The 19,130-nt window shown below is 39.3% G+C and overlaps 1 protein-coding gene across 1 annotated transcript in view; it reads right to left on the reverse strand.

Annotated features, from left to right (window-relative positions):
- The window catches only part of LOC127431062 (delta-sarcoglycan-like), a 355,719-nt gene extending 343,053 nt beyond the window's left edge, over positions 1 to 12,666 (reverse strand). The window contains exon 1 of the mRNA XM_051681292.1: positions 12,632 to 12,666. The gene's annotated coding sequence lies outside the window, so the exon portion shown is untranslated. The remainder of the gene's footprint in view (positions 1 to 12,631) is intronic.
- Positions 12,667 to 19,130: the final 6,464 nt, after the last annotated feature.

A 19,130-nucleotide genomic window follows, 5' to 3' on the forward strand; every position in this document is an offset into this window, starting at 1 on the left:
TCATTAAAAATAAAAATACTGTATATAATATAGTAAACATGTGAACAAATGGGTTATGTCTGCTGTACTGTATTTGTTTTATTTATTTTGTTTATATACTGCTATAATAAAAAACAAATGAACAAATAATATCAGCAGTCCTGTTTGCCTATATGCACTGTTTGACATCTCAGACAATGTGCGTGCGTGTGTGTGTGTGGGTGGGGGGGGCGGGGGGTTTTACCAGGACATTTGTTTAGGTTACAAACTGGTAATTACAAGGGTATTATGCTATAAATGTGGTTTATGAGGACATTTCTAGTGTACCCATACTTCAAATCTCAAACTATGTTTTTTTGAAAATGTAAAAATGCAGAAAGTTTTTTGTGAGGGTTAGGTTTTGGGGTACGGTTAGGGTTAGGGGATAGAATCTATAGTTCGTACAGTATAAAAATCATTGTCTATGGAGAGTCCTCATAAGGATAGCTGCACCAACATGTGTGTGTGTGTGTGTGTTACAATCGCTAACGTAAACAGACGTGACTGCGTGCATCCAATAATCATGCTCAGCATGTGTTCACTGTACACTGCAAAAAATTACTGTAATTTTAACTGTAAAAGACTAAAAATGCTGCAGTAAAAAAATTTGTTATTGGTTAATGGGTAGTTACCTTAAAATATACTGTAAAAATGATAAAATAGTTAACAACAAAAAACTGTAAAATGTTTTTAGTTGTAAAAATTGTGATTTTACCATATAATTAACGGTTAAAATTTATATTATGTTTAACAATAGAGTACATGTACTTTTTACGGTAAATGATTGTTAAAATTACAGTAAAAGAAACAATAACCGGGCGTTCCCAAAATTCCTTGTGTGACCCATCACATTTCATTATATTTTATGTTAATATTTATGATTAATCTTATCTTTAGTTCATGTTTATTGCATTATTTTAATTTCACATGTGTTACCCTGATGGTGTTTTGTGTTTGTATGAGTGACACTGAGAACTGTCTCTTCATGTTTATTGATCATTGTTCTTGGAAAGGCCACTATTGATGAACTTCATGCCATCATGTGCCTTTCTGTAATTACTACAGTGAGTAACAATACATTATAAAGTGAAAAGCAGATTTTTATAATTTCAGAAGGTTAAAGTATTAACTTTATATCATTTAATAATAAAAAAAATATACAGGCATCAAAATTACATCCCGTAAAGCCAGAAGCATGTTTACCATATTTTTTACTGTGAATTTCTGTCAACCACAGCTGCCAGTTTTTTACTGTAAATTTAACAGGATTTTTTTACAGTGTAAGTATATGAGTTTTAGACTGTTATCTTGGTGCTTTTGTGATATGTTGTGATACTCTGTTTCAGTAAACAAATGTATTACATGCCTGAAAAGACTGTTTGAGTTGCTATTTGTGTGAATAAAACCACATCTGCACCTAAGCAGATGTGGCTGTGTGCATGGGAAGATTGTGTTTAGATATGATGGCTGTGCATAAACAAGCTGTGAACTGTCATTGTGGTACTCTGGTGACGATTATGCTGTTTGTTACATGAAATAAACATATTTAGAAAAGTCTCTTTGAGTAGCTGTTTGTGTGAATTAAAACCGCATCTGCCCCTAAGCAGACGTGGCTGCGTGCATGGGAAGATCGCATTTAGATATGATGGCTGTGCATAAACAAGCTGTGAACTCTCATTGTGGTACTTTGGTGACAATTAGTCTGTCCAACATCTCGGTGATGCTGACGAAGGTTGTTGCTGAATTGGAGGATCTCGCTGTAATACGTCGATCGATTACGGCAATGGAAGCAAAGTTCTCTGAGTTGGTCACAAGAGTGACAGAAGTTGAAAAAAGAATTGATTATCCAGAATCATCGGAAAGTCTACTCGACATAACAGGCCATAAACTGGAAATCGAGCGAGCTCACAGAGTCCCGGCTCGCAGATCTGCTGAGGGAGACAGGCCCGATCAATTCTGGCCAAATTTCTGAGATCATCCGATAAAGAACCACAATATTTTCTTGTTCCCTAACTTTGCGAATGCAACAAGAGAGAAACGCGATCGATTCAAGGAATGTAAGAAACTCTTACATCAACGGAAGATTGCTTTTGCATTGATGTTTCCGGCCAAACTGAGAATAGAAACGAAGGATGGTCGTAGGGTATTTACGTGTCCAAAGCAAGCACTGTCTTTTATAAAAACAATGGGTGAGTAAGCCATTTGGGGTTTTTCATGTAGCTCCAGAGTGGATTAACTCGCTGTGTTTACTGTCTGAAGAAGCGGGGCGCCATTTTTGTTTCTTTTTGCGTTGGCTCCGCCTAGCGGCTGGAGTTTGTCTGTGGCATGACTCCTTCAAGAAACTTTTACATGGACATATGATCACTTTTACACTGAAGTTCCCGGCCAGATTGAGAATGGACACTAAGAATGACTGCAAAATATCTTCATGCCTACACAAAGGATGTCTTTTATAAAGCTGACAGACTGAGTAAGTCATGGTGTATTTTTATTTTATTTTTATTTTATTTTTTTTACATTTATGCAGCCTCAGAATAAATTTGACTGGTCAATACACACTTGACCATTCTGTTTTGTTTTTTGTGTTTTTTTTTTTTTTGTGTTGGTTCTGCCTGGCGGCTAGAGCTTGTTTTGTGGAATAACACTCCTTCGGATCAGCTGTGGATGAATCTGATCATTCTTTGTGCTTTGCCTCCTGTTGGCTGGAGTTTGTTTTGTGGAGTATTTTTAAGGGACATTAGAATGATTACGTCATCTGCTGCACTCATAACAGCTGGCTCACTGAACAGTTGTTTATCTGTCTGAGGAAACTGCACGGTTTTATATCAGCTGGAGTTTGTTTTGTGGAGGAACACACCTTCAAGACAGTTCTGTGAATGAATCCACATGTTCTTTGTGTTTATTCTGCCTATTGGCTGGGTCTGTTTTACAAAGTATTTTCTGTTATGTGGTGTTGCCTTACAAAATTTGTGCAGAATCACTGGACTTGAATAATCTGACAGCAAAGTTGTCGCGGGGGTTCTCGTATGCGTACATGGACCTTTCGAGTTTAGAGGGACAGCGCGGGCTTAATGCGCATGTTTTTCTTTTTTCTGTTTGTTTTGTTCGGGGGGAAGTTCGGGGTTTGATTGTTGCTCTAATGTTGAAATGTGGTCTGTATAATCTTGTTTTTGACACACGATTTATTTTTTCTTATGTCAGTTGTTAATGTGAGTGGATTGTCTCTCTCCACATGGAATGTGAATGGGTTAGGGCACCCCATAAAAAGGTGGGTGGGGGGGTCATTAAATTGATAAAGAAACATCTACAATTCAAATTTCTCAAACAGATTAAAGATAAATCAGGAATAGTCATTATTGTTTTAGCAGAAATTCAGGGGCAAAGGTTGATTTTGGCTAATATTTACGAACCTAACATTGATAATCAGGGCTTTTTTTATAGATCTTGAAGGGATATTGCAAGCTGCCGGCACCCCTCATGATATAATATTGGGAGGAGATTTTAATATTTTAATGGACTCAGTCCTTGATCATAGTGAAGCAAAAGTGTGTAAACCCCCTAGAGCAACACTGATGCTTCACAGAATGTGTAAAAATCTTGGTCTTACAGATATTTGGAGACTTTTGAACCCATCTGGGAGGGACTATACATTTTTTTCATCAGTACATAAGATTTATTCTAGAATAGATTTATATATATATATATATATATATATATATATATATATATATATATATATATATATATATATATATATATAAATCCCTCATTTCATCTGTTGTTGATTGCTCAATTGGAAATATCTTAGTCTCAGATCACGCCCTGGTGAGTTTAGAGGTGTTGCCTCATACGGAGAAAAATAAATCATATAGTTGGTGCTTTAATGTATCCCTTTTGCAAAATCTTGATTTTCAACAAATGTTAAAGACTGAAATCAGTGTTTATATGGAGACCAACTGGTCCTCACTATCCTCTGTAGGCATGGCTTGGGAGGCACTTAAGGTGGTTCTTAGGGGTCAGATCATACAGTATGCCGCATTCACCAAAAAATCCAAAGCACGTGAACTCGTGGTGTTGGAAGAGAATATTAAAAGTGCCGAGGCAGAGCTGAAGCACCGAATGTCATCTAATGGCCTCAGAGAACTGACCCATTTGAAATACAGATATAATACTATTTTTTCACAGAAGGTGGAGTTTTGGTTATTCAGGGCAAGACACTCATATTTTGAGTCGGGAAACAAAGCAGGTAAACTTTTGGCTAGATATATAAAACAGAGAGAGTCTTTTTCTACCATTCCCTCAGTGAAATCTGCTGGTGGTGAAATTTTTACCTCGGCTACTGATATTAATAATGCTTTTAAAGAATTCTATCTTGATCTCTATAGTTCCACGTCTTCGTCCACTGATGAAGATATTAGGAACTTTGTAGAACCATTAGAAATCCCTAAACTGACGACTGAGCAAACAAATTCTCTTGATTTTGAAATAACCTTGGAGGAAATTGACGAGGTAATTAAGGCCTTAGCCAGATGGTTTGCCACTGAATTTTTTTAGATCTTATGCTACAGAATTGGCTCCACTTATGCTAGAATTTATACAGAATCATTAAAGAATGGAAAGCTTCCCCCAACCATGACACAAGCCCGGATCAGTCTGATTCTTAAAAAGGACAAAGATCCAAGCAAGTGTAAGAGTTACCGTCCAATTTCCCTGATCCAGCAAGATGTAACATTTTTGACAAAAATTCTGGCTAACAGATTAAGTAAAGTTATGACATCTCTTATACATATAGATCAGGTGGGGTTTATTCGGGGCCGCAGCTCTTCTGATAACATCAGGCGTCTAATCAATATCATGTGGTCAGTTGCGAATGATCAGGTTCCGGTCGCTGCCATCTCACTTGATGCCGAAAAGGTGTTTGATATGGTAGAATGGGATTATCTTTTTTTAAGATTTTGGAATATATGGGTTCTGGAATACTTTTATTGGATGGATTAAGTTACTTTATAGACACCCTGTAGTGGCAGTACAAACAAATGGATTAATTTCAGATTATTTTACTCTGAATAGGGGCACCCGGCAGGGTTGCCCTCTTTCCCCATTATTGTTCTGGCTTGCCCTGGAACCATTAGCAGGCACGATGAGAAAGGATGGTGATTTTCCAGGGGTGGTGGCAGGAGGTGTGGCACATAAGCTTCTGCTTTACGCAGATGATAATTTATTATTCGTCTCTGACCCTACTAGATCTTTGCCTTGCCTCCACAGAATTATTAATTCCTTTTCTAAATTTTCGGGATACAGAGTTAATTGGTCTAAATACGAAGCTTTGGCACTGACAGCATACTGCCCAGTAACGGCTTTTCAACCGGGCACCTTTCATTGGCCCAAACAGGGCATTAAGTATTTGGGTATTTAATTCCCAGAAAATGTATGTGATTTAGTTAGTTAATTTTAACCCTTTAATTAAAAGGTTTTTGAGCGATGTGGGCAGGTGGGCTTCATTACATTTATCTATGATTGGGAAGGTTAATGTTATTAAAATTAATTGTATTCCAAAATTCAACTACCTGCTACAGTCTCTTCCTGTAGATGTCCCCCTCTCTTATTTCAAACAATTTGATAGCATAGCATAGTCCTTTATTTGGAATGGAAAACGTCCCAGGTTACATTTCAATAAGTTACATAGGCGTATTGACAAGGGTGGGCTAGGCCTACCCAAGATTTTGTTTTATTATTATGAGTTCGGTCTTAGACATTTGGCTCATTGGTCGCTTCCACCTGAGAGGGCCGCTCCCTGGTTTCTTATTGAACAAGAAGTTCTTGCCCCTATTTCGCCATTGCAAAGCCTTTCGATCAAACTAACCGGAGAAGTTAAGTCACACCCCGTTATTTCGCATTTGCACATGGTTTGGACTAAAGTGTCCAGAGTGTTTAATTCGGACATATATTTAAATGTTGCCTCAAGCATATGGCTGAACCCTAAATTACATATTAAAAAGTCCCCTTTCTGTTGGTCAGAGTGGATTCGGAGGGGGGTTACTACACTCGGTGACCTATATGAAAGTGGAGTACTGAGATTATTTGATAATTTCGTTCAACATTATAAAATTCCTAGATCCCAGTTCTTTAGGTTTTTACAGCTGCGCCACCTGCTCTGTGCTGTTTTTGGGAGTGGTGTACACCCCCCTAAAGCAGCAGATACTTTGGAAATGGTGATTACTGCTTATGCGAAAGGTCATGAAGCTTCTGTGTATTACTCCCTGTTAATTCAGAGTCTGGGGGATGCTTCATCTTCTCTCAAGAGATTATGGGAGAAATATTTAAACTTAGTATTGGAGGAGGGAGAGTGGGCTAGGATCCTAAAAAGCATCAGGTCTGCATCTAGAGATGCAAGGATCCGTCCAATGCAATTTAAGATTTTGCATCGGTTCTACTGGACCCCCTCTAGATTGTATAGGCTTGGTCTTAAAGACTCACCCACCTGCTGGCGATGCCAGTCAGAAGACGGTGACACAATGTTTTTTGGGGTTGTATTAAGATTCAGGAATTTTGGTTGAGGATCCAGCATTTTGTGTGTGACGTACTGAATGCTCAGTTTTCATTTTGCCCCAGACTTTGTATTTTGGGTGATGGAGGGGTCCTGAATACAGGAGATAAATACATGGAAAGTTGGATCCTAACCAGCGTGATGATTGGCAGACATCTAATCCTTAAGGGATTGAGTCAACTGATGCACCCTCATTTCGTGAGTGGTGCACCGAGTTGGGTAAAGTGGCAGCTTTTGAGGAGATGACTTCCAGACAGCTGGGGAACCTGTCGAGTTATGGCAGAAAATGGGGCAGTTATTTGTCTCATTTGGAGAGGTCCTAGTGTGGGGCAGTGGAGGGAGACACATTTTTATTTTATTTTTTCCTATATGATGAACTTTGTCTTTTTTTTTTTTTATGTACTTATGTATTTTTATTTGTGTGTCTGTTTATATGTGGGTATTTAGTTATTTTATATTTGTTATATAATTATATTAAAGGATTCCTAATGTATAATTTTGTGATTACATTTATTTTTGTCTGTCTTGGAATCAATAAAAATGTAGATAAAAAAAAAAAAAATATGAAGGGGTCTGAATACTTTAGGAATGCACTATGTGTGTGTATATATATATATATATATATATATATATATATATATATATATATATATATATATATATATATATATATACACACTACCGGTCATCAAAACTATGGCATAGCATAAATGGAACTATGGGAATTATGTTGTGACTAAACAAAATAATAAATCAAAACTTTGTTATATTTTATCATCTTCAAAGGATTCTGGAACATTGGGAAGCAACATACCCATTTACTGTGCAATCGTGTTGTAAAGACAGAACCAAGAGCAGAGACCCTCGCCTAAATGAATAAATGGCAGCAAACTCTGTAGTATTCTATTTGCATTCTCATGAGCTGAATACTATACATTCTCGCAGAAAAGAATGCTCTGTTTAACATACTATTGCAGAGGATTTACAGAAATAATTATGTACACAATTACACTTACATTGTCTCAATCTTTCATAACTATTTAAAATGGACTAACAGTAGGCCTACTTGTTTTCCACATCTATTGTACATTAAAACAAAGGGAGCAATTTAATTTATTAAAGCAAAAAAAAAAAAAAAAAAAAAAAAAAAAAAATGCATTTTCAATTGGGCATGTTAAGAAAGTATTTCATTTACTGTGCATAAAAACATGAGGTAAGTTTATATTTAACTTTAATTGTTTGTAAGCAGTGGCTGCTGCTCAATTCTTGTAGGTGTAATGCAGTGACTGTAAATAACAGAAAAAGAAAAGAAAACAAGAAAGAAAGAAAACATTACAGTGGGTACATTCAAATAATTTTTATCCAGGAGATAAAATCAAAGGGCTGTCTGAGTCTCTTCATTTTCCCACAGAAGTGTTTGGACTCGGGGTTGACACTGTCTCTCCCGGTATGGCTGGAGGGCTTGTGTAATGATTTTACACAGACAGTCTACCTCTCACCGTGCACTGATCTTAGCACAATGAGTGGCCCATATTGAGTCATTCTGACAAAGTGGAGGGAAATGACATGAAGATTGTATTACATGTTTAGAAAGTGGATATTACAAGCTAACAAACTAAATATTAATAGAAAATATACCAACAAGGCAGTCCCTTGGGTTTCATATTATTTTAATAATTGTAGTAGTCACAGTTATAGAATAATTTGTTTTGTCTGATTATTGCTCTTGATTGGGCAACCTGTGGTTTCTTAGTGTTGATAATGGCTCTGTTATGAAACCTAGTGGGTTGCCTTGCTGTCTACTGCCTACAGTCCTCGTCCACACTAATTTAAATTTCAAACCTCAGTTTTCAGTTTTCTAATGTCATAGTTTTCCAAAGTTGGGCTTTGCGGTTATTTTTTAGTGGGGGAAGAGGCATAAAAGTAGTTAATCAATGTGTTCAATTCAAAACGGATTAGTGTGGACGTGGCATAAGCAAGTAGCCTAATTGAAATGACACGTTGTAAGTGACTGATTTGAAATGCACTACAAAGTCAGCAACTCTGTCGATCATGCAAAAAGTGCTGAAATGTGAAACGCACAGGAGACTTGACTTACTACTGATTTCAATAGAGTTTGCCATTAGCATGTTGCTAAGCTAATGTGATACTCCTCACAAACAAATATTGGGTAAAATAGTCCATTTTTAATTAGACCTTTTTCAACATTTCCCTCGCTTCATCCACCATCTTGGATGGATTTCTTCCACTGAGCTCATTGTTGCTATCCATTCACGGCCTTCTCTGTGAAGGTGCATGACTCTGATGCCTTAAAATGCTGCCTGCATTTGCAGCTTAATATGTTTTGGAATAGAGCCAATGTGCATGAAAACTGTGCACAAAAATTTCTAAGGATGGATGTAGTATGAAATTCTCAATTCCATCTTAGTACCATGAATAATGTATTTATATTGCATCTAACTTAACCAAAACTCAAATGCTAACTAACCTGTCTATATAACAATAAAAATTCAAAATAGCTAACTAGTTTAGCAAGTACAATTTTGTGCATATTTGCATTCCAAAAAGTGTCAGACTCCAATCAATAACACAATGCAAGTATGTGTTGCCATACGTGTTGCCGCAAGGGGCACTATAGTGGACAATACTGTGGACTTTCTGCTTTTGCGGTGAGTTGCGGAACAACAGTTTGAAGAGAATATTGCTGAGCAAGTAAGTTAGTCAATATACAGTATTTATAGCAACTTTCCTGAATAGTCGCACATCCAGTTTAATGACACAAACTTTTGAAGGTAACTCTATTGCCCCCTTGAGTACTGAGGTTTGCTACTGACATAGTAACACAAGAACGCAACCATACCGTTTTGGCAAAAATAATAACAATTATTATTACTATTAATGGAAATTGTCATCATACACCCTCATGTTGTTTCAAATCATATGACTTTCTTCAGTGCAACACAATTAAAGAGATGTCAGACAGAATGTTAGCCTTATAGTCACCATTTTCTGAAACTGCATGTTTTTTTCCTCCACATTTTAAAAGGGAATGGTGACTGAGAATTTCAGTCTCTGACATTGTCTAATATCTTTTTTGGGTTCCACAAAATACAGAAAGTCACACAGGTTTGGAACAACATGAGGGCGGGAAATTATGACAGAACATTAATTTATGGTTGAACTATCACTTTAAGGATGCTTGTCAGATTTGGATGAATCTGTCAATTAGAAGAGAAGTTTGGAAACCAGTTTCTAGTAATTATTACTAGTCCCACAGGCCCAATTATATGTAATGCTGAATAAAATGATACAAGATCATGCTTTATTAATGTGTACTGTCACTATTTCAAAAGTCCTGTATGGATTCTTAGATCAGTATTTTCTGACAACTGAATTCGTATTTTCAGTGTCGAATGAATTTAGATCATTAGTTTTGTACACTAAGGGTAAACTGCAACTTATCTCTGTATTTGGAAGCGTGTTGGGCTTATTTAAGCTCAGAGCTTGTTTTTTGTTGTCCATGAAAAAAACACGCCGCATCTGTCAAACCCAGAAATGCTGTGCAGGTGCAGACATACTGTCAGCTTGTGCATCAAGCATGCGATCAGCAAAGCATAAGACATTTACACTTAACACAAATGTTTACATGGATTTTGGAACTGATGTATTGCAACACTGATATAAAAATGTATTAACTGAGGTCATAAGAGCCCATAGTTACAAAATCACCCTTTAAATGACAATGACACAGACAAGCCCACGTTGCCATAATCGTCAAATCTTAACGCACTGCAGTTTTAATCTTGAAATATCCGCTTGTCTTGATGTAAAATGAAGGCACTGTATGACGAAACTACTCTTTTTCATGATGTGGAGCAAAGAAAGTGTTTATTTGGCGCGCTTGTTGCTGCTGCTGCAGTGGTGGACTCGACTCCAGTGACAGAGCGCAGCTGTAAAGTCGTAAAAGTCCCTTTCAAAAATGTCTCAATAAATTGCTAATTTATTTACACTTATTAAATGAAACCAGTAATGTAATGACAGGAACGTCGCCCATTGTAATGAAGTAAAAGTTGTTTTTAGTTTTTTTCATTAGAAATTTACTCGAGTAAGACTGAAAAGTACTCACCTTTAAATATACACATAAAAGTAATTTTTTCCAAAAAGTTCCACAAGTAAATGTAGCATGTTACTACCCAACTCTGGTCGTATTAGGGTTATAGGGTTTACGCCATTACGTCATCATGGCAACAAAGTTGTAAAATTAGATATAACTTAGCACAGAAAAGGTTATTAAGCGATTTTATCATACTAAAATCATGTTGACACACACATATTGTTTAGTGAGTTTTAACATTTATGAATTGGCCCCATTCAGTTCCATTGTAAGTGCCTCACTGTAACCCAGATTTTTGCTTAAAAAGAAGGTTTTTATTCATGGAGACAAAGTTTCTCAGTACAGAACAAAATGCTGAAACTATTAAAATGCTCCTGTGGGGAATGCTAGTGCTTTTTTTTTTTCATGCATACAGTATTCATCCAAGGAATTCTGAATAAACATTTGTTTTAATTACTTAAATTTGCAATATGAAACACTCCAGAGTAAACATCTATTAAAGTGGAGTGGAGTTTGACCTCTGGGAAGCACGTCAAACAACACATCCATACACAGTGTACGTGCAGACACTCATAAACACTCAGCTCCTTACACAGGCCATTACCACCAAACCAACTTGTCTGATCCAGCAAATAACATGTCAGAATTCCCTATGTGGCCACCATATTTACAGCATTAGAACCAGGCACACTTAAATGATGCGTTTTATCTCTGTGGTTTTATGGCTGACATCTCCCTGACATACAGTGCACATATACACACACCTATACGATGCATCTCATCTGATCAGCAATAGTAGAGACTCTCTCGGTCGACCTTTTGATGGTGGATGTTTGACCTTGCCTTTCCTTGTCACTCAGCTCCTAATTCTTCATGAAAAAGCCTCCTATGTTTATCGGGATCTCATTTAGAGAAAGTGAGAGATCTAATGCCAGGCCGACACTCATCAATCAGAGAGAGAGACAGGGTGAGGTGATGGAGGAGGGGGATTTTATAGTCGTCTGTCTGATCTACACAAATCCAGGGAACTGGTGGGATTACAGCCCATTCCCAGTCAGTCATCTGAAGAGGCCTTTAATATCGAGTTTATATTAAATATGAGTTCATGGTCGCATAGCTGCAGTTGATATCCTATTGAAGTCTGATATGGTAGATGGACTTGTAATTATCTGTGATGTCAGAGAAGGTAAAAATGAAGAGTCACCACATGCCAGATTATATAATCAGTGAGAATGATATTCTGTTAACTGATAACAAGAAACTGACTGTTATAATCAAGAGTGAAATATGTCTGCTTTTGCCCAGATCAATCAAAGCGTTACATTTGTACATTAATGCAGGTTGGTGCACTAAAAAAAATGAAAATTCTGTTGTCATTTATTCACCCTCCAAATTCATGACTTTCTTTATTCCATACAATTCATTCGATACAATGAAAGTGAATGCCTCCTTCCCCCTTTTGTGTCAGAAATTATGGGAGACAAAAGTGACAAAAAAAGCCCCTGTAATTAATTGCCTCTTAATGAAAAAGTTTGTTTATCCATCTAAGGTTACTTTACTGTGAAAAATTCACATTGAATGGAAGAGAAATGAAAAGACTCAGTTTCAATAAGCTACAAATACAGCAAAACTTGCAGCAGAAACCTCAAACAATCTTAAATAACTTGTTAAGATAACCAAATTTGAGAATCCTTCTCAAAACCAGTAAGATTCATCCTTTCTTGATTCCATTTGTAAGCTCACACACAATCCAGTTATCAAAGTCAATTGTCAACCTTCTAAACTATTTGCCAGTAGAAATTACGCTCTGACTGGGCAAAGCCACAAATTACATTATTTATTTATTTTTTATTTTATTTTTTTTATAATTTGCTTTCAAACACTGCCCGCTCAAGCCAACAAAGCTTAAAAAAAACAAACAAAACGCTTTAAAAACATGATAAGTTCCCTACCGTTAGATGTTTCCCGTATTAAATCCCTGGTCTTGGAGACCTTGACTGAGTTACTGCCTGACAGTCTATTTTTAGTGTTTTCTTCCTAAACCGTATTTGGTGGTCTCCACCTCCGCATGCTAATATACCAGGCATAACAACAGTGTAAAGCTGGACTCAGCTGTCTGGAGCTATCACCATGCTTGAGTGTACAGCCTGGTTTCCTGCCTGCCTGAGCCACCAGGCTATTTAAAGGGGCTTATTATGAAACATGGCTGTTTTTGCCAATGCCTATGATGTAGTCCTCCAAATTGAGGTGAGAATGTTAAAACTGAGACTGCTCTGACAAATCAGATGACATGAAGCAAAATTTAGCATATTTGATTAACAATCTAGAATTGGTGCAGAATCTTGAATATTTGTTCTTTGTTTCACATTATAACTTTTCTTTTTCAAAATCCTAACAGCTTAGGTTTATTTTCAGGTTTAAATGAAAAAAGAAAATTTCAGATTTGAAATTGTGTTTGTTTTGTTTTTTGTTTGTTTTAGCAATAGCTTCATGCTGTATTGGGTTTATTGCTTTTTTTATAGCTTTCTTTAAGAGACTTAATAGAGTTCTTAATTTTGTTTCTTTTAAGTATCAACTTTGTCTCAGATGTTTCTCTTAAAATGGAGTTAATTAACAAAGGTTCGGGAGGAGCATGTTAATTTTAATCTGACAAATCACATCCCAGGAGCAGGAGAATATAAGCCGCTGCTTACCTGCTTCCTGTGACAACTCTCCTGACATGAGAGTCTTGCCGGCATTCAGCCCCGCCCATTTCCCCACGAACAGACCCAGGCAGACGGATCATCGGATGCAACTTCCCTGCAAAGCATTTGGCTCCACCAGAACAGCTCTTCCATCCAAACAGTCTTGTTATTCAACAGAAGCTGCCACAGCAGCTCTTTGTTTTTTAACAGTATTGACGGCTACCACGTTAAGTGTTATATATATAATATTTATTTATTTTTTTACCTTATTATTTATTTGAGCCCTCCCTTTCGAACGCAGCGCAAACCAACTCTCATTCTCATTCTTCCTGTTCGACTGCTTGCTGGGCTTACCCGTTCAAATGCCGTGAGCACTCTCTCTCTATAGAGCAGTCTCCCGTTCGAATCGCAGTGTGAGCCCTCCCTTTCGAATGCAGCGCAAACCAACTCTTGTTCTCATTCTCCCCGTTCGACTGCTTGCTGGGCTTACCCGTTCGAATGCCGTGAGTGCTCTCTCTCTATAGAGCAGTCTCCCATTCGAATCACAGTGTGAGCCCTCCCTTTCAAACGCAACATGACAATCTAGTGCTCACTTTCCCTGTTCGACTGCTTGCTGGGCTTACCCATTTGAATGCCGTGAGCACTCTCTCTATAGAGCAGTCTCCCATTCGAATCGCAGAGTGAGCCCTCCCTTTCGAACACAGCGCGAGCCTTCTCCCTGTTCAACTGCTTGCTGGGCTTACACGTTCGAATGCCGTGAGCGCTCTCTCTTTATAGAGCAGTCTCCCGTTCGAACACAGTGTGAGCCAACTCTCATTCTCTCCTTCCCCATTCGACTGCTTGCTGGGCTTACCCATTCAAACGCCGTGAGATAAACCTTTCTCTCTTAGAACAGTCTTCCGTTTGAATCACAGTGTGAGCCCTCCCTTTCGAACACAGCATGAGCCAACTCTCATTTTCACCTTCCCTGTTCGCATACCGTGAGCCCACCCACTTCTACAATGAGTGGTGGTCTCTCGTTCGATCACAGCGTAACCCTCTCGACCTGCAATCATACAAGAATGCACCTTCAAACAAATGCTTAAAGTGCACTCCCTCTGTACAAATTTTTTTGGGGAAAAACAATTCAGAAGCATCCGCCAAGCCAATCTGCCAAATAGCATTGTTGCTGGCTTGCTGTCTTAAATACTTCCTGCCATAGTCATGGTACTGTTCTTTCATCTTAAAGCCTTTTTGGGGGTAATCAGGAGTCGAGTCTCGAGCTCAGAGCCCTCCAGTATACGGACAGCAAGCCAAATACGTTTACTGCTTCAACACAAGATTACATTAACATACGAACTACTGAAATGGAGTTAATTAACAGAGGTTCAGGAGGAGCATGTTAATTTTAATCTAACAAATCACAGCCCATGAGCAGGATTATATACAGTGCATCCGAAAAGTATTCACAGCGCTTCACTTTTTCCACATTTTGTTATGTTACAGCCTTATTCCAAAATGGATTAAATTCATTATTTTCCTCAAAATTCTACAAACAATACCCCACAACGACAATGTGAAAGAAGTTTGTTTGAAATCTTTGCAAATTTATTACAAATAAAAAATAAAAAAAAATCACATGTACATAAGTATTCACAGCCTTTGCTCAATATTTTGTTGAAGCACCTTTGGCACCAATTACAGCCTCAAGTATTTTTGAGTATGATGCTACAAGCTTGGCACACCTATTTTGGGGCAGTGTCTCCCATTCTTCTTTGCAGGACCTCTCAAGCTCCATCAGGTTGGATGGGGAACGTCTGTGCACAGCCATTTTCAGATTTCTCCAGAGATGTTCAATCGGGTTCAAGTCTGGGCTCTGGCTGGGCCACTCTAGGACATTCACAGAGTTGTCCCGTAGCCACTCCTTTGTTATCTTGGCTGTGTGCTTAGGGTCATTGTCCTGTTGGAAGATGAACCTTCGCCCCAGTCTGCGGTCCAGAGCGCTCTGGAGCAGGTTTTCATCAAGGATGTCTCTATACATTGCTGCATTCATCTTTCCCTCAATCCTGACTATTCTCCCAGTTCCTGCCACTGAAAAATATCCCCACAGCATGATGCTGCCACCACCATGCTTCACTGTAGGGATGGTATTGTCCAGGTGATGAGTGGTGTCTGGTTTCCTCCAGACATGATGCTTGCCATTCAGGCCAAAGAGTAAAATCTTTGTTTCTCATGGTCTGAGAGTCCTTCAGGTGCCTTTTGGCAAACTCCAGGCAGGCTGTCATGTTCCTTTTACTGAGGAGTGGCTTCCGTCTGGCCACTCTACCATACAGGCCTGATTGGTGGAGTGCTGCAGAGATGGTTGTTCTTCTGGAAGTTTTTCCTCTTTCCACAGAGAAATGCTGGAGCTCTGTCAGAGTGACCATCGGGTTCTTGGTCACCTCCCTGACTAAGGCCCTTCTCCACCGATTGCTCAGTTTGGCCGGGTGGCCAGCTATAGGAAGAGTCCTAGTAGTTCCAAACTTCTTCCATTTACAGATGATGGAGGCCACTGTGCTCATTGGGACCTTCAATGCTGCAGAAATTTTTCTGTACCCTTCCCCAGATCTGTGCCTCGATACAATCCTGTCTCGGAGGTCTACAGACAATTCCTTGGACTTCATGGCTTGGTTTGTGCTCTGACATGCACTGTTAACTGTGGGACCTTATATAGACAGGTGTGTGCCTTTCCAAATCATGTCCAATCAACTGAATTTACCACAGGATGACTCCAATCAAGTTGTAGAAACATCTCAAGGATGATCAGTGGAAACAGGATGCACCTGAGCTCAATTTTGAGTGTCATGGCAAAGGCTGTGAATACTTATGTACATGTGATTTTTTAAAAATTTTTTATTTGTAATAAATTTGCAAAGATTTCAAAAAACAACTTTCACGTTGTCATTATGGGGTATTGTTTGTAGAATTTTGAGGAAAATAATTAATTTAATCCATTTTGGAATAAGGCTGTAACAACAAAATGTGGAAAAAGTGAAGCGCTGTGAATACTTCCTGGATGCACTGTAAGCCGCTGCATACCTGCTTCCTGTGACAACTCTCCTGACATCCCACCTCCACCCCATCTCCACCTATTCTCTAGATCCATTATCTAAATAAGTAAAGTCCGGGGGGGTGTAATCAGGAGTCGAGTCTCGAGCTCCGAGCCCTCCAGTATACAGACAGCAAGCCAAATATGTTTACTGCTTCAACACAAGATTACATTTACATACAAACAATTCCTTTTAGGAAACAAACAAACAAGGCAATTGCTGGCAATCAACAAGAGTGTAGAATGAATGTTGATATCATAGCTCAAATAATTTGGTTTTGGAAGAATTTGATGACAATACTGGAGTTCATATTTAAATCCCTGACTTTTTATTGGAGACTTCAGACTTTGATATCTTAGCAAATTTGAGCACAGTTTGTAAAATTGTTTAGATCTCTTCTGAAACTTTAGATGAGGCACATGTGAGATTACTCTTATGATGATACAATTTCGCCATCTCAAACAAATTAAGTTGTCATGAGACTATGTTGGCATAAACCAATTAATTAATTTTCTCTCTATTTAATCTCACTGCTGTCTTGTAACAACAGAGATATTAAAGAGACCTGATTTCTGATTTGTCTTGCCTCTGGGATTAGTTGTTTACAGAGCTGATAAATTTGTTTCCTTTCATTCCAAGCATGCACATTGAAAGATTGAAAGGTCCGGAAGCTCAGGGTCAGGCAGTCATTGATTAAGTCATGGCATGGAGCTCAAGGTCACCTTCTACATGCACTTGGAAAGCTGGATCCATGTAGGAGGCAGACGACATCAACAAAGTGCAATATAGACCAGGTGTGTCTCATCACAATGCCAGCAGTGGTCCATTTTCATACCCCTGCTCTTGGCATATGGACGTGACTGAATGTGATCTTTCCTAGAATTTCTATGCAGATTATTTTTCAATAGGAATCCAGAACTTTATGTAAAGGTAACTATAATTAGATTTACGATTAGATTAAATGTTATTGTCTTTGTGCTGAGTATAAGTACAGAGCCAATGAAATACAGTTAGCATCCAAACAGAAGTGTTGGAATACAGTATCTAAAAATAACGGAGTGACTATTTGCAATAGGTATAAATATCACCTGCCACATAGTGCGGCTGTCTGCTCTCAAATAGTCTGGTGGAAACACTGAAATTAAAGTCAAACTGCACCCCCAAGAGTTGCTTCAATGGCGTGGTGTGTAAAGATGCTATGGATGTGTTTTTCAAAAACTGACAACCCGGGTTTGATTCCCACTTTTGGCCCAGTTTTTCCCCACCCTGTTTCCTGTCTCCACTCTTAATATTTTGTTTAATATTATTTCTGATAATAAAAAAATAATTATATAAAGATTGATTTCCTTGCAGTGTTTTGGTCACTGTGAAGGTTGGGGAGTTTTGAGAAGGTTTGATCTGGGTAAAATTAACCATGGTTTTACTATAGTAATATTGTAGTAACAATATTTTTTGGCAGAAGCCATAGTTTCAATGTAATTAACAATAATGTTACTACCAGTGTTGTAGTACTCGAGAATGGTCTTGGTCTCGAGATCGGTGTCGAGACCACTTTTTGAAGGACTCGGTCTCGTCTCGGAATCGACCACCTTTTTACTCTGTCTTGTCTTGGTCTCAGACAAAGATGACTCGGGATTTTGGCTGTGGCTGTTATCTCTCCCCTCCGGATACCCATGAAATCTGCCTCGAGTGTCTGGAATGCCAGCACGCCAAGGCGGCTTTCATGGAAGGGTTATGTTCTCATTGCGAGAACATGCCCATGAGAATGATGCGCTCCACTTCCTTCTTCATGAAGCAAGGAGCCACCGTGGCTGCTCCTCAACCCGGTCCGTCCTGGGCTGACGCTCAGCTGGCCGGGTCGGCAAGCACCGCGGGTGATCTGGATGTGGACATGGGAGCGTTTCCGATCCCTCCCATCCCCCAGCACGCTCGTTCTGTCCAGACGAGCTGTAGAGTGATGCAGTCGGTCTGCCTCAGGGCTGGTTTAATGAGGATGAGCTTTCGGTCGAGGCATCGGAGGGTGAGATTCTGCTATCGGAAGTGGACAAATCTTCTGAGCTCCCGCTCACGGGTGGTAGAGCAGAGGATGAGTTGGATGAGTCAGACGCTGAGATGGCAGCTGTGCTTGCCCGTGCAGCTGCAAACATCGGGCTGAAGTGGAACCCTCCACCCTGCCCTGAGTGTTCATGGCTGGATGATTGATTTCTGGGCTCAAAGTCATGGAAGGCACCTTTTACTGCCTGTACATGCTTCGCGGGCTCGTCCACTCTGACTACCATCAATGGTGGAGCGGCTAAGGAATATATCGAGCTTCCCCAGGTGGAGCGCACCATAGCGGTGCATTTATGCCCGCAGGGCGCAGCCACCTGGCGCGACCAACCAAGGCTCCCTTCCAAGGCCTGTAAGTTCTCTTCCTCTTTAATGATGAAAGCTTACAAGGCCACGAGTCAGGCCGCTTCCACCCTGCATGCCATGGCCATCCTGCAGGTCCACCAGGCCAAGGTGCTAAAAGACCTGCACGAGGGTAAGACCGATCCAGGGCTGATGCAGGAACTGTGCACTGCGACCGCCCTCGCCTTACATGCGATGAAGGTCAAGGCACGTGCCCTGGGGTGGACGATGTCCACACTTCTGGTCCAAGAGCGGCACTGTGGCTCAACCTTGCGGAGATATGTGACGCCGAGGAAGTCTGCTTTCTT

This window comes from Myxocyprinus asiaticus, chromosome 40, assembly GCF_019703515.2.
Source record: "Myxocyprinus asiaticus isolate MX2 ecotype Aquarium Trade chromosome 40, UBuf_Myxa_2, whole genome shotgun sequence".
Lineage (NCBI taxonomy): Eukaryota > Metazoa > Chordata > Actinopteri > Cypriniformes > Catostomidae > Myxocyprinus > Myxocyprinus asiaticus.